Genomic DNA, 12,240 nt, shown 5'->3' with positions numbered 1-12,240 from the left:
CAAAAATGTACAAGATGAGCTACAAAAAACTTAAGGATACTGGAAAAGTGGACATTTTAATGTAAAATTAAGCGATATTTACCTGCCAAAAAAGTACAATTCCATTACTATTTTTAAAAAAGGCATGAAAATATTTGTAACATTTTTCAAAAGCAAATATCTTTTTTAAATATGAGATTTAACTTATCATATGAAAATACTAAGAAAAAGACCAATAACCCAAAAGAAAAGGGAACAAGAAATATAAAATTTACTGAATAAGGAAATACAAATACCCTTTAAACATTTGGGAGGAAGAATGTTCAATTTCATTCCTAATATTAGAGATGCAAATTAAAACTACAATAAAAACACATACAAGAAAATGCACTACAGCATTCTGCTGTTACATGGCAACATACTGGAAACAAACCATGTCCATCAATAATAAACTGGTTAAATTATGGCATATTAATAAACTGACAATCTGCTAAAAAAAAAAAAATTAGATCTGTATGTACCCATACAGAACAATTTTCAAAATATACTGTTAAATGTAACCAGGTGCAAAACAATGTTTATGATATGCTACATTTGTACTTATAAAAAAGGGAGTAGATATACAGAATATAAAGATTATAGACATATACAGATATATTTGTAAATATACACAAAAGAAAATGGTAACAGTGATTGCCTCTAAGGAAGGAACTAGGAAACAAAAGAAAGTGGGAGGGAAACCTCACTTCCAAGTTTTTTGTAGAGTTTGAATTTTTGTTAGCCATGTACATGTATTGCCAAGTTATTTTTAAATAAGAAAGACAAATTATTTATTTAAAAAATAGGGGGGAAAAAATCTTTGGTGTGATTCAACTCAGAAGGTTAAATAAAATGCTCAAGATTCTCCAACAAGTTCCAAAATGCAGTTCTGCTTTCCAAGCCTTTACTATTTTGCTTTTGACTGGCCTATAAAACAACTCATCTTATAACCCAACATTAAGTTCCAAGGGTCTGATTCAGGAATACAGTCTGAAACACTGTCAATCATATTCTCCTGAAACATGGTGGACCACTCTGTGTGCATCTTTAACTAAGAGGCCCTATTTCAAAATACAGAAAACATTAGTAATGTAAAAGGAGTTAATGCTTGTTCCAACCTTTCAAAGTTCGTCATGAACTTTAAGAGCCACAGAAATTAACCTTGGCACTGGTTCAGAAAGTGCAACTGATTGTAGGTGTGGCAAGAGTGGCACTCAAGGCATTTAGGGAGGCGGGAGTGCCACCTTCTTTTTCACCCAAAGGTCTTTGTTCTGAAAATGAGTACTTTCCCCATCTACTTGACACCACATGATTTCTTCTACTTTTCTATGGCAGGTAGTTCCTCTGCTCTGAGAGAGAAAAAAACAATGTACTAAAGTTCTGCATGTTCAACAGTTTGCAGCTCCATTTGTAACAAACACTAATACAATTTTAAAGTAAGTAAATAATCTCACTAACTGAAACTATCTCCCAGGAATTCATTTAAATCCTTCCCTGGATTACTCTAGCCTCAAGCAATCTCTTCTTCTGAACTCCAAAAGCAATTATTTGTATAATTTATTTTGCAATTAATCCTGCAATGCCTTGTTAAACCTCTTTCATTATTCTCTGAAATGTTATTTAAATCTTCTCTAGTTATCTAGTTTCATGTTTATTTCTCATCTCCTTGAATAGACTGTAAATTCTTTGAGAGGAAGAAATAAGGCCTTATATTGTTTTGTATACACATAAAAATAGAGTAGCTGGCACACAGTAAATACAAAGATTTTGTTGATTTAAAAAAAAAAGAAAAACTCAGCTACATTAAGAAAATGTTTAAAGCCATGCCAACTAAAAATCGTCAAGCCAGAGCTGATAGGCCAATGTACTGTTACTCATGAAGCAGTATGAGGTAGTAAAAAGGGCATGGCCTCTGAAATCCGAAAAACCTCAGTTTGGATGTCTACCGTGAGAATTTGTGAACTTAACCAAAAATCCTAATTTTCTTCATCTCTAAAATGAAGATAATAATATCTATAGATGGCTTTATGATCATTAGAGACTATGTAAAACTACTGGTATTCCTTGTTTTAGAGATTCTTACATTTTTTCATATTTTTATACCTTTGAAATCAGAATGTGTCATGTTATTGACAATATCTGATAGTGTAATTGGCAGTTTTACATTTTCTTTCCTAGTGGTAAAATAATGCATTGCATAACTGACGGCATCTTAAGCTTGATTAAATTTGGTAACAATCCTCAACAAATGCTAGCTTCATAACTTCCTTCCTCCCTCACATCCATTCATACACATATGGATAGGAAACAACTCACTCAGCAATAAAATGGAAATACCACTAAATCCATTCAAAGTGCTTAGCACTTTGGCACATAGTATATGCTCAATAAATGGGAACTGTTGCTAATGCTACTCTGAATGCATTCAGTAAATACTTGAATACCTACTGTGTGCCTGCCACCATTCTGGGCACTAAGCATATAGCAGTAAACAAAATAAGTAACTCCCAGCGCTCACAGAGTTTAAGTTTTACTAGCACATACACTTTCCATGGGACAAGAAAGGAAAAGTCAAAAACCAAAGTTGAGTAAACAGACTGTCCCAAAGGTTGAAAGAGCTAAGCAACCCAATAAAGATACTAAAACACAACACTACCTAGGCAATAGTACCTAGATTTTTTTTACAGAAAACCTTAGCAAATGCAAAGTGAAGTCCTGGAACCAAAGCCGGGCATCCAGGCTTTTTTTGCTCTTAGTTAAGGTCTGAGGAAAAGAAGAGCCAGAACAGATGCTGAAAGTTTTTTTAAAAAGTAGGCAGGAGGGCAGGGATATAACTTCATCTCTAGTTTCTCAAAATAAAACAGATTCATTTGAAAGACAGGAATAACAACTTTGGTTTATGAAACAACTCAGGAGAAAGAGCAAATTATATTTTTTAAAATCATGATATGTGTCAGCATGTCATTTTTCCAAGAGAATTGTTTTTAAAAACCATCTAATACTGTGTCAACAAATCATTTTTCCAAAGCTTGTAGTTAAAGCCTTGTGGTTAATTGCAGTTGAAGATTTGAACGTCAGACTCTCTTGGATAAAATGTCAAAGCTTAAGTTCACCACTACTCTTCCAACCCAAATAAATTATTACATATTTTGTTTTTAATGACATGCCTAAAAATCACATCATGCATTCCCAGACCCAAAGACTTATATCAAATCAACTAAAGGTCATCTAAATAGGACATTTTAATCCCCTTGGTTTTTCTGTGTAATCATTTGTTGAACTAACTCGATTATCATTAAAATATTCATGAGTTACATTCCATAATCTTTCTAAAGAAAAATATTCTATCACAAAGTAGAAATGATTATCACAGAAAAAACTAAGTTGATGGCCACAACTCACATAAAAGTGAAAATATTGCTTTGCTTTCATCAACTTTCCTATCCTTTTCCCTGTCTAGAAGATTTAATCCCTTACAAACGAGGGAAACTTAAGACAACTCAGTTGTAGACAGATAGCACATCCCCCAATCCAGACAGCTTCTAATAAGTGAGGACCATTTGAAGAATTTATTCCTTGCCTTAACTAGTAGAATAATGTTTCCACACGAAAATTCCCTGAAGATCTTGTATGTGTTCTGGAATCCTGAATGTGTTACAGAAATTATTTTTAAAGTAGAAAGGTTAAGAAATGAAGAGGTAAAGCAAAGGTAAAAGATGAGGAAAGCAAGTGCTCCTATGTAAGATAACATATAAGTAGCATATGAGAAAGAAAAGGAGATTTTATAAAAGAATAAAAACTATATACTGATGTAAAATAAGGATCCAAGGAAATAAAATGCAAATAAAAGCAAAGGGGAGGAGGGAGATAAGTACACCACATCGGCAAGTAGCAACAGCTTGGAGTAAGACTGAAAAACTATTTTAAAAAATAAGAAGAACCCAAAGCACAAGTCTAACACCACTGAATAAAGAAGCAAGAACCCCTACAACCTTTAGAATGTCAGAGGCATTATAGTAATTTTTTTGCACTCAGTCATAATACAATGTAATGTTCATAAAAGACATATTTGTATATATGCTGTATTGCCTGCACCAAAGAACGAGCTCCTTTCTGGGCAGGGACCTTTTCTCACTCATCTTTGTTCTTTTTATCATCTAGGATGCTTTACACATATCAGGTAAGCAATAAATATTCATTATTTAAAAAGTCTTCGTACTGCAAAATTAAAGATAATACATAATATTTTACGGAAATAAAGTATTTAATGGTTTTTTAGACTCAAAATAACTGAGGAAAATAACTATCTGAAACAAGTAATCCTCAAAAGATGTCAGTAAGCCACGGTAAAGCTAGAGTGGGTATTTAAGGTATTCTCATACCTTGCTCTCAAGCCTGATGACTGTACAATTAACCAACATTTACTGAATGCCCACAATGTACTCAGAAAGTTATTAGTCCTTGAGCAGATTCATAAATCCAGCATGATCCAGTAAAAGGATGCCCACTATCTAGTTAGGAGACTAATACTAGTGAAACAATTTGTTATATATAGCGCCTTATGGTGGGTACCAAGTGCCAAGCTGGGCAGAACAGACTAGAAGTTTGATAAAAGAAATAATCATGAGTTCAAATGAACAGGAAAAACACATAATAAAAGATAGATCCAGAATTCAATCTTGGATGGATAGTTTGACAAGAAAGAAAAATGAAACCAAAGGTTTCTAGTTGCTCAAGCCAAAAATTGAGTCACCCTTGATTCTTCCCTCCTTCTCCTGTTCCACCCCACCCCACTCAGCCATCCTCCTCACCCCCATTGAAACCAGAAAAAAATTTCTGTTAGCTATACCTTCAAAATATATACAAAATCTGATTTCTTATCACCTCTGCTGCCACCACTATGATCTAAGCTGATATTATCTCATTCCTGGATTTCTCTAATAGTCTTCTAATAGGTTTCCTCCCTGCTTCTTGCCCTTTCATAGGCTACTTTTCACAAGCAGCTGGAGGGATCTCTTTAAAGCCTAAATCAGTGTATTGGCTCTGTGCCAAAACCCCACAGTGCAGAAGGAATGTGCTCACACATGCGTATGTGTGCATATACAAGCAAAAAGGAAAACAAGTGGGAAGATAAACACACAAAATCTTCAATAATGGATGTTGAGGTTACTGGTAACCTTTATTTGTTCTTTGATCTTTGTATTTCTCTGTATTTGCCAAATGAACATGAACTATTTATATAATTAAATGCTTTTAATTGAAGGGAGGAGAAAAAAATCAATGATCATAAGATCCTTTTGGAATAATCAAAAATTTAAAACCTATAGGAGTCCCCCACTTTGCTCAAAGTGAAAGCTGAAGACATACAACTGTCTCAAGGCTCCACTGTTACCTCTCAGATTCCTTCTCTCAAAAAATCATTTGTTCCCTGTGCTCTAGCACACTGGCCACCTTGCTATTCTTCAAACACACTAAGAATGCTCCTGCCAAAGGGCCTTTGCACTGGCTGTTCCCTCCGCACAGAAGCCTCCCACGTTCTCAAGGCTTACTTCTGGGACTCTCTGACCCAATGGTATTTTCTCAGAGGCCACCATGACTACTTATCTAAAATGTAAACTCCACAACACGCAAACACACACCAGTTTCCAACCCACTTATGTGGTTTTATTTTGTTGTTCACAGGTATTCTGGTCACTGGTATATCCCTAACATCTTGAGAACAGCCTGCCACATGGCTAGCACTCAATAAATCTGTGTGGAATAAATTGAAACATGAAGGCAAAAATGAGAGTTGGAAGATTTGAAAGAGTGTGAGGATCTGTATGTCTGAGGGGTCAAAGACTAAAAGAAAATCAATCTGTCAGGAGCAGAGAACACTAGAAGCAAAGAAGCCTTCCAAAGATAGAGACTTGGTTAATAGTGAGCAACTAGAAAAAGTGAGAGACTTGAAGGATGGAAAGTTGACAGGGGCAAAAAAAAAAAAGGCTATGCGCCAGAAGAAAATTTAAGCTTAGAGGAAAGGGATAAATTAGCTGGAGATAGAATGAAGGCGTAGAAGAGGAAATGCATGAAGACAGAAGAAGAGTTATAGATACAGAAGAGGTCAAGAGGAAGGATGGGGCTGTACAAGGGAAGAGCGGATCACAGGGAAGGGGTGGAGTCCCCTGTTACACCACAATGCTGTTCTTATTCAAATCTAAAACCTAACAGTCCAGGAAAAGATATATATTAATATGATTTTATTTCCAAAACATGACTTATAAGCTTTAAAATATACAAAGATATGTATATCTGTTGTATCACTATGAACATTCAAATTCTTCACTGTAGAAATGCATAAGAGTTTAAAAGGTTAATTCATAAAATCTGAATTTCTCAATATCTTTCTTAATACCATTGTTAGGTATTTGCCATGAAAGAGATGAAACAAGGTAGCAGTGGGTGGTGACAGTATATTTATAATCTACTCTTGAATATAAAGTCTACTGATTCTTTGAAAGATTAACACGAACCTGAAATAGAGGTTACAATGTTTCTTGAATCGTATCAAACGAATACTGAGCTTATGCAAATCTTTTAAAAACTTAGTTGTAATTTTCTGAGCATTCTTCAAGATAATATAAAATCCTGTAAAATAAAAACGTCACTAGCATTGTCACTAAAAAGAAAGATTTTACATGTCTATATTCTCAGATGCATAATAAATCTACTGAAATTTTAAAAATCAAAATTCATTTAAAACAAGAGTTTTGAAATTGGAAGACTTTTAAATAACTTGGAAGTTCAGTGTTATGGCCACACTTCAGGCGGTGATGAAACATACAGTACCTTAGATGTGCGAATTTACGCCCTGCTCACTAAAAGCTAGCCAGATGCCATTTTATCATTGACAGAGTAGCTTCAAATTCCACTCAGAGTGCAACTGCAGTTGCACTGAATCCCACAGTATAAGCATGCCTGCATGTTATTATGGGAAATAGTGGAAAATTTCACAGGCTGACATCCAGAACGTCTGCGGTTCATTTTCATATTTCTTTCTTCCTGCAAAGCAGTTATTAGACCAGTAGTTGGATTTTTTTAAGCTGGAAATTTCCACTGTTTTTTTTTAAACTATCCTTCTTAAATGTAAATTGCAAAATGTTCCAAAACTCCAGCATAAAAGAAATAAATCAGACATAACAGAATTAAAATATATATCTTCAAATTACAGTAAGGAGATTGGTAAGTAAACTGAGGGGTTTTGAGCAAGAAAAAGTGTCCAGAGAGATACTTAGGCGACTTAAGGTTACAATAATTTAATACAAATACTAAATGTGACAAATAGCACATTGTGAAGCTGTTATTTTCTCATTACAGTGGAGGCATTCAAAAGCTAATACAACTCAGTAGAACAGTTAAGCACAGAAACCATAAAAAGAGAAGACAGTAAAATATAGCTTGGTGAGAAAGAAATATATTCTACAGTAATAGAAGTAAACCATAAAGATTGGGTTTTCTAGTGAGGGTGAAAGACAGAACAGTGACAAAACCTCACAGGTAAGATTCAGAGGTTTTAGACAGGTCTTCGGCATCTTTTTATTAGGATTATACCAGACCAATATAACTGATGTTTTCCATCTTAATTTGTAATATTAAATGTGGAAATAGAAAAAGACGTACTGATTCTTATTAAAGAGAAAAATAAAAATAAGTTCCTGACTATTTCAAATGAAAAATGACTTTCAACAGTTAAATACAGTAGAAAATAATTAACTGTGTTTAAGAACTGGTATGTTCCAGATTAACAATTTTAGTTTTTCTTTCCATTTATACAAATTAAGGAATAGGGTCTATAAGACATGTTTGCATTACTATTATTCAAGTTTTAAAACACTGATTATTCCCCAAAATATACACATGACCGAGAACTTGAGCGTTAGTATAGAGACAACTCTGACTACCAATAAAGATTTGTACCACCAAAGACTGGGAGAAAGTATTTGCAAAACATTTGATAAAAATATGTATATCCAGAATATACATTTAAAAATAAAAATATATAAAACTTTTTACAACTCAATAACAAATGGAAGGGGGACGGGAAGGAGAAAGTTATAGATACAAAGCGGACCTATAACTAACATCTTAATGATGAAAGACTGAATACTTACTCCCTAAGATTGAGAACAGGACAAAGACATCTGTCTCTCCCAGAGGACCCGATAATCCCACTTCTGGGTATTTATCTGAAGAAACCTAAAACACTATTTCAAAGGGACATGTGCGTCCTTATGTTCACTGCAGCATTATTTAGAATAGCCAAGATATAGAGGCAACCTGGGTGTCCATATCTTGGTGGTATGTACATACAATAGAATATTACTCAGCCATAAAAAAAAAAATGAAATATTGCAATCTGCAACAACAATGGACGGACCTAGAGGGTACTGTGCTGAGCGAAGTAAGTCAGACAGAAAAAGACAAATGCCATATGATTTCACTTACATATGGAATCTAAAGATCAAAATAAACAAGCGAAACAGAAACAAACTCATAGACACAGAGAATATTTTAATAGCTGCACATATGGGAGGGAGCGGGTAAAAAAAGGGAAAGGGATTAAAACTATAAATTAGTAGTTACAAAACAGTCATGGGGATGTAAAACACAGCATAGGCTATACAATCAATAATATTGTAATAACTATGCATGGTGTCAGATAGGTACTAGATTTATTGGGGTAATTACTTCATAAATTATATAAATGCCTAATCGCTATGCAGTACACCTGAAATATAATACTGTATGCAAACTGTAATTGAAAATTTAATTTTTTTATTTTAGAAATTAAAAAATAAAAGATATCTCTCCAAATTAATTCTCCAATTGATTCGATGCAATTACAATCAAAAAAATCCCAGCACTGTACTGCAAGCACTAGCTACTACAATTAAAAAAAAAAAAAAAAAAAGAGAGCGAGAGAAAGGAATACCAATTGGAAAGGAAGAAATAAAATTGTCTTTATTCACAAACAATATGGTCATTTATGTATGAAATCCTATGCAAACTACATAAAAACTACTAAAATAAATGAGTTTAGGAAGGTTACACGATACTAGGTGAATATACAAAACCCAACTGTATTTCTGCATACTAACAAATTACTGGAAACTGAAATTTACAATCATTTTAAAAAATAGAGAACTTAGTGATAAATTAGACAAAAGTTTTTTTTAAGAGCTACAGTGATAACTACAAAACATTGCTAAGAGAAATTAAAGAAGATATAAATAAATGAAGAGATATATAATGTGTTCATGGAACAAAAGACACAATATTTTTACAGCTTTATTAAAATATAATAGACAATTAGTTGCTCATATTTACATTGTACAATTCAATGAGTGGTTTTTTTTTAACGCCTACAGCACCTGGTCTTCCTAGGTGGTCTCCCATCCAAATACTAACCAGGCCCGACCCTGCTTCACTTCTGAGATCAGACGAGATCAAGAGTGTTCAGGATGGCATGGCCGTAGACGCAATGTTTTTTTTTAAATTGCATTTGGCATACAATAATATATTAGTTTCAATTATACAGCATAGGATTAGAGATCTATATAACTCACAAGTGATCACCCCACTAAATCTTTCCCCTTACATATTACAACTTTATTAGACACAATATTTTTAAGAAATGAGTTCTCCCCAAATTCATCAACTGACTCAGTATAATCACAATCAAATTGCTACAAGAGATTCTGCTGAAATCAACAAGATTAATTATGTGGAAATGCAAACGATCTAGAATAGCCAAAACAATTTGAAAAAGAACGAAATTGGAAGACTTACCCTACCTGATTTCACGAGTAGGGTAAATGTTAGATGAGATGATAGACAGGGAGATAGATAGGAGATAGACAGGGAGATAAACTGGGAGACAGACAGACAGACAGATATATCAATGAAAAAGAAGAGACTCCAAAAGTAAACCTACACACATTTGGCTATCTGATTTTCAACAAAGGTGCCAAGTCAATCCAATGGAGAACAGATAATCTTTCAACAAATGATGGTGGAAAAACAGCCATATGCCAAAATATAAACCTCAACCTATCTCACACTCTAGACAAAATTAACTCAAATGGGTCACAGACCTAAATTTAAGACCTAAAACTACAAAACTTCTTAGAGAAAACATAAGAGAAAATCTTAATGATTTTCTTAAATGCAACACAAAAAGCATAAACTATTAAAATACAAAAATCAATAAACTGAACTCCATTAACATTAAAAACTTTTGCTCCAAAACACTATTATGAAAAATGAAAAGGCAGGCCATAGATTCAATAAACACTTCTAAAACATGTATCCAAAAAGGTTTAGCATCTAAAATAAAGAATGCTTATATCTTAATAAAATAAACAAGCCAACTCAAAAATAAGCTAAAGATATGAACAGATACCTCACTAAAAAAATAAAAAAATATACCAATAGCAAATAAGCGCATGAAATTATGTTCAACATTATTAGTGATTAGGGAAACTAGGGAAACTCAAATTGAAGTCACAATGAGAGACTACCATACAACCACTGGAATGGTTAACATTAAAAAGCCTAACCATACCAAGTGTTGGTGAACAACTGGAACTATCATACATTGCTCAGAGAAACATAAAATGGTACAACCACTTTGAGAAACAGGTGGCAGTTTCTTAAAATTTTTACATGTTGAACATACATTTAGCATATAACACATCCATTCTATTCCTAGGCATTTACTCAAGAGAAATAAAGTATATGACCACACATATAACTATACACACAGGCTTATACACAAATATCACAGCTCTATTTCTGATGACTAAAAACAGGACACAACGCAAATGTTCATCAACAGATGAATGGATAAACTGTGATATATCCAGACACGCAATATATCTTAAGCAATAAAAAGAAACTATTGATATATGCAATGAAATGGACAGATCTCAGTACAACTATACTAAATGAGGAGGAACCCAGCCCCCCTCAAAAAAGTATATATTGTTAATTCCATTTATATATAATTCTCAAAAATACAAACTAACCTTTAGCGACACAAGGCAGGTCGGTAATTACCTGAAGATGAGGGAGGGATGGACTATAAAGGGATACAAGGGAACTTTTGGAGGTAGTATATATTCCCATTATTTTAACTATGGTGATGGATTCACAAGTAGACAAATATGTCAAAACTGAAATTGTACAATTTAAATATATACCATTAACTGAATGTCAATTAATGCCTCTAAAAACTTGGGGAGAGGGGGAGAGTAAAGAAGAAAGCAAACTATGGTGATAGAAAAGTAGATCAGTGGTTGACTGACTGAATACAAAACCCAGAAGGGGACTGAATGCAAATGGACAAGCAAGAACTTCCCAGAGTGACAGGAAGGGTCTGCACCTTGACTGTGGCAGTTAACACAACTGCTTTATATTTGTCAAAACTCAAACTGCACTTAAAACGGGTGGCTGGGAGAAAACTGAGAAAGGGTGCCTACTTTGCTTTGTACCTTTTGAATTTGCCCCATGTGTACCTGTTATATATTTCAAAAACTATTTTTGAACTGAGACCATTTGCAACTAAATCTCTGTATGAGCTGAGATTGTCTTAATACTATAGAAATAAACAAGAGGCAGAGATGGATTAGGTTCATAATAGTTCTTGGAAACCCAATTTCAAATTTTATATTCATAACAGTCTCATTTTTGCTGCCTTTATAACCAGTGACCAGTTTAAATTTCAACTTAGAAAATAAATTTTAATAGAATCACCTTTTGTATTTGAATAGGGTTTTGAATAAGACTTCATTTAAAAAAAGCGAGAGTTCTACAACAAAAAACTCAGACTATTAAATGAGATACTGTACAGTAAGCACATAACAGTTTCCAGGCACATAGGAACTTGAGAAATGATAGCTTTTTTCTTTTACCTCAAGAATTTTACCAGGGTAAGAGGGTAAAGGGAAAAGCAAGGGAGACTTAAGAACTAAAGTGTAGATATACAGATAAAATAAAGGAGATAATACTGGAAATATAGATTATGGTCATATTATAAAAGGCTTTGGGACCTCCATGGAAAGTTTAGTTTCAAACTCTTAGACAATGAATGGCAGAAGATCTCATGCCTTTAAGCAGTCGAGCAATGTGAAGGGATAAGTTTTTAAAAGATAAAAAAGAAAAGAGAAACAAATAGGCACTCAT

At 33.7% G+C, this 12,240-nt stretch overlaps 1 protein-coding gene and 1 non-coding gene across 4 annotated transcripts in view; both read right to left on the bottom strand.

Annotated features, from left to right (window-relative positions):
* The window catches only part of NCOA3 (nuclear receptor coactivator 3), a 95,214-nt gene that overhangs the window by 74,492 nt on the left and 8,482 nt on the right, over window positions 1-12,240 (bottom strand). The window lies entirely within an intron of this gene.
* LOC120604106 (5S ribosomal RNA) lies at window positions 9,417-9,535 on the bottom strand. The gene has a single exon (XR_005653257.1). It is a non-coding gene; the product is annotated as a 5S ribosomal RNA (ribosomal RNA).

This window comes from Pteropus medius, unplaced genomic scaffold (assembly GCF_902729225.1).
Source record: "Pteropus medius unplaced genomic scaffold, Ma_sr-lr_union100, whole genome shotgun sequence".
In the NCBI taxonomy this organism is placed as follows: Eukaryota; Metazoa; Chordata; class Mammalia; order Chiroptera; family Pteropodidae; genus Pteropus; species Pteropus medius.
Note: the sequence above shows the minus strand (reverse complement) of the source record. Positions and strands in the feature narration are given on the sequence as shown.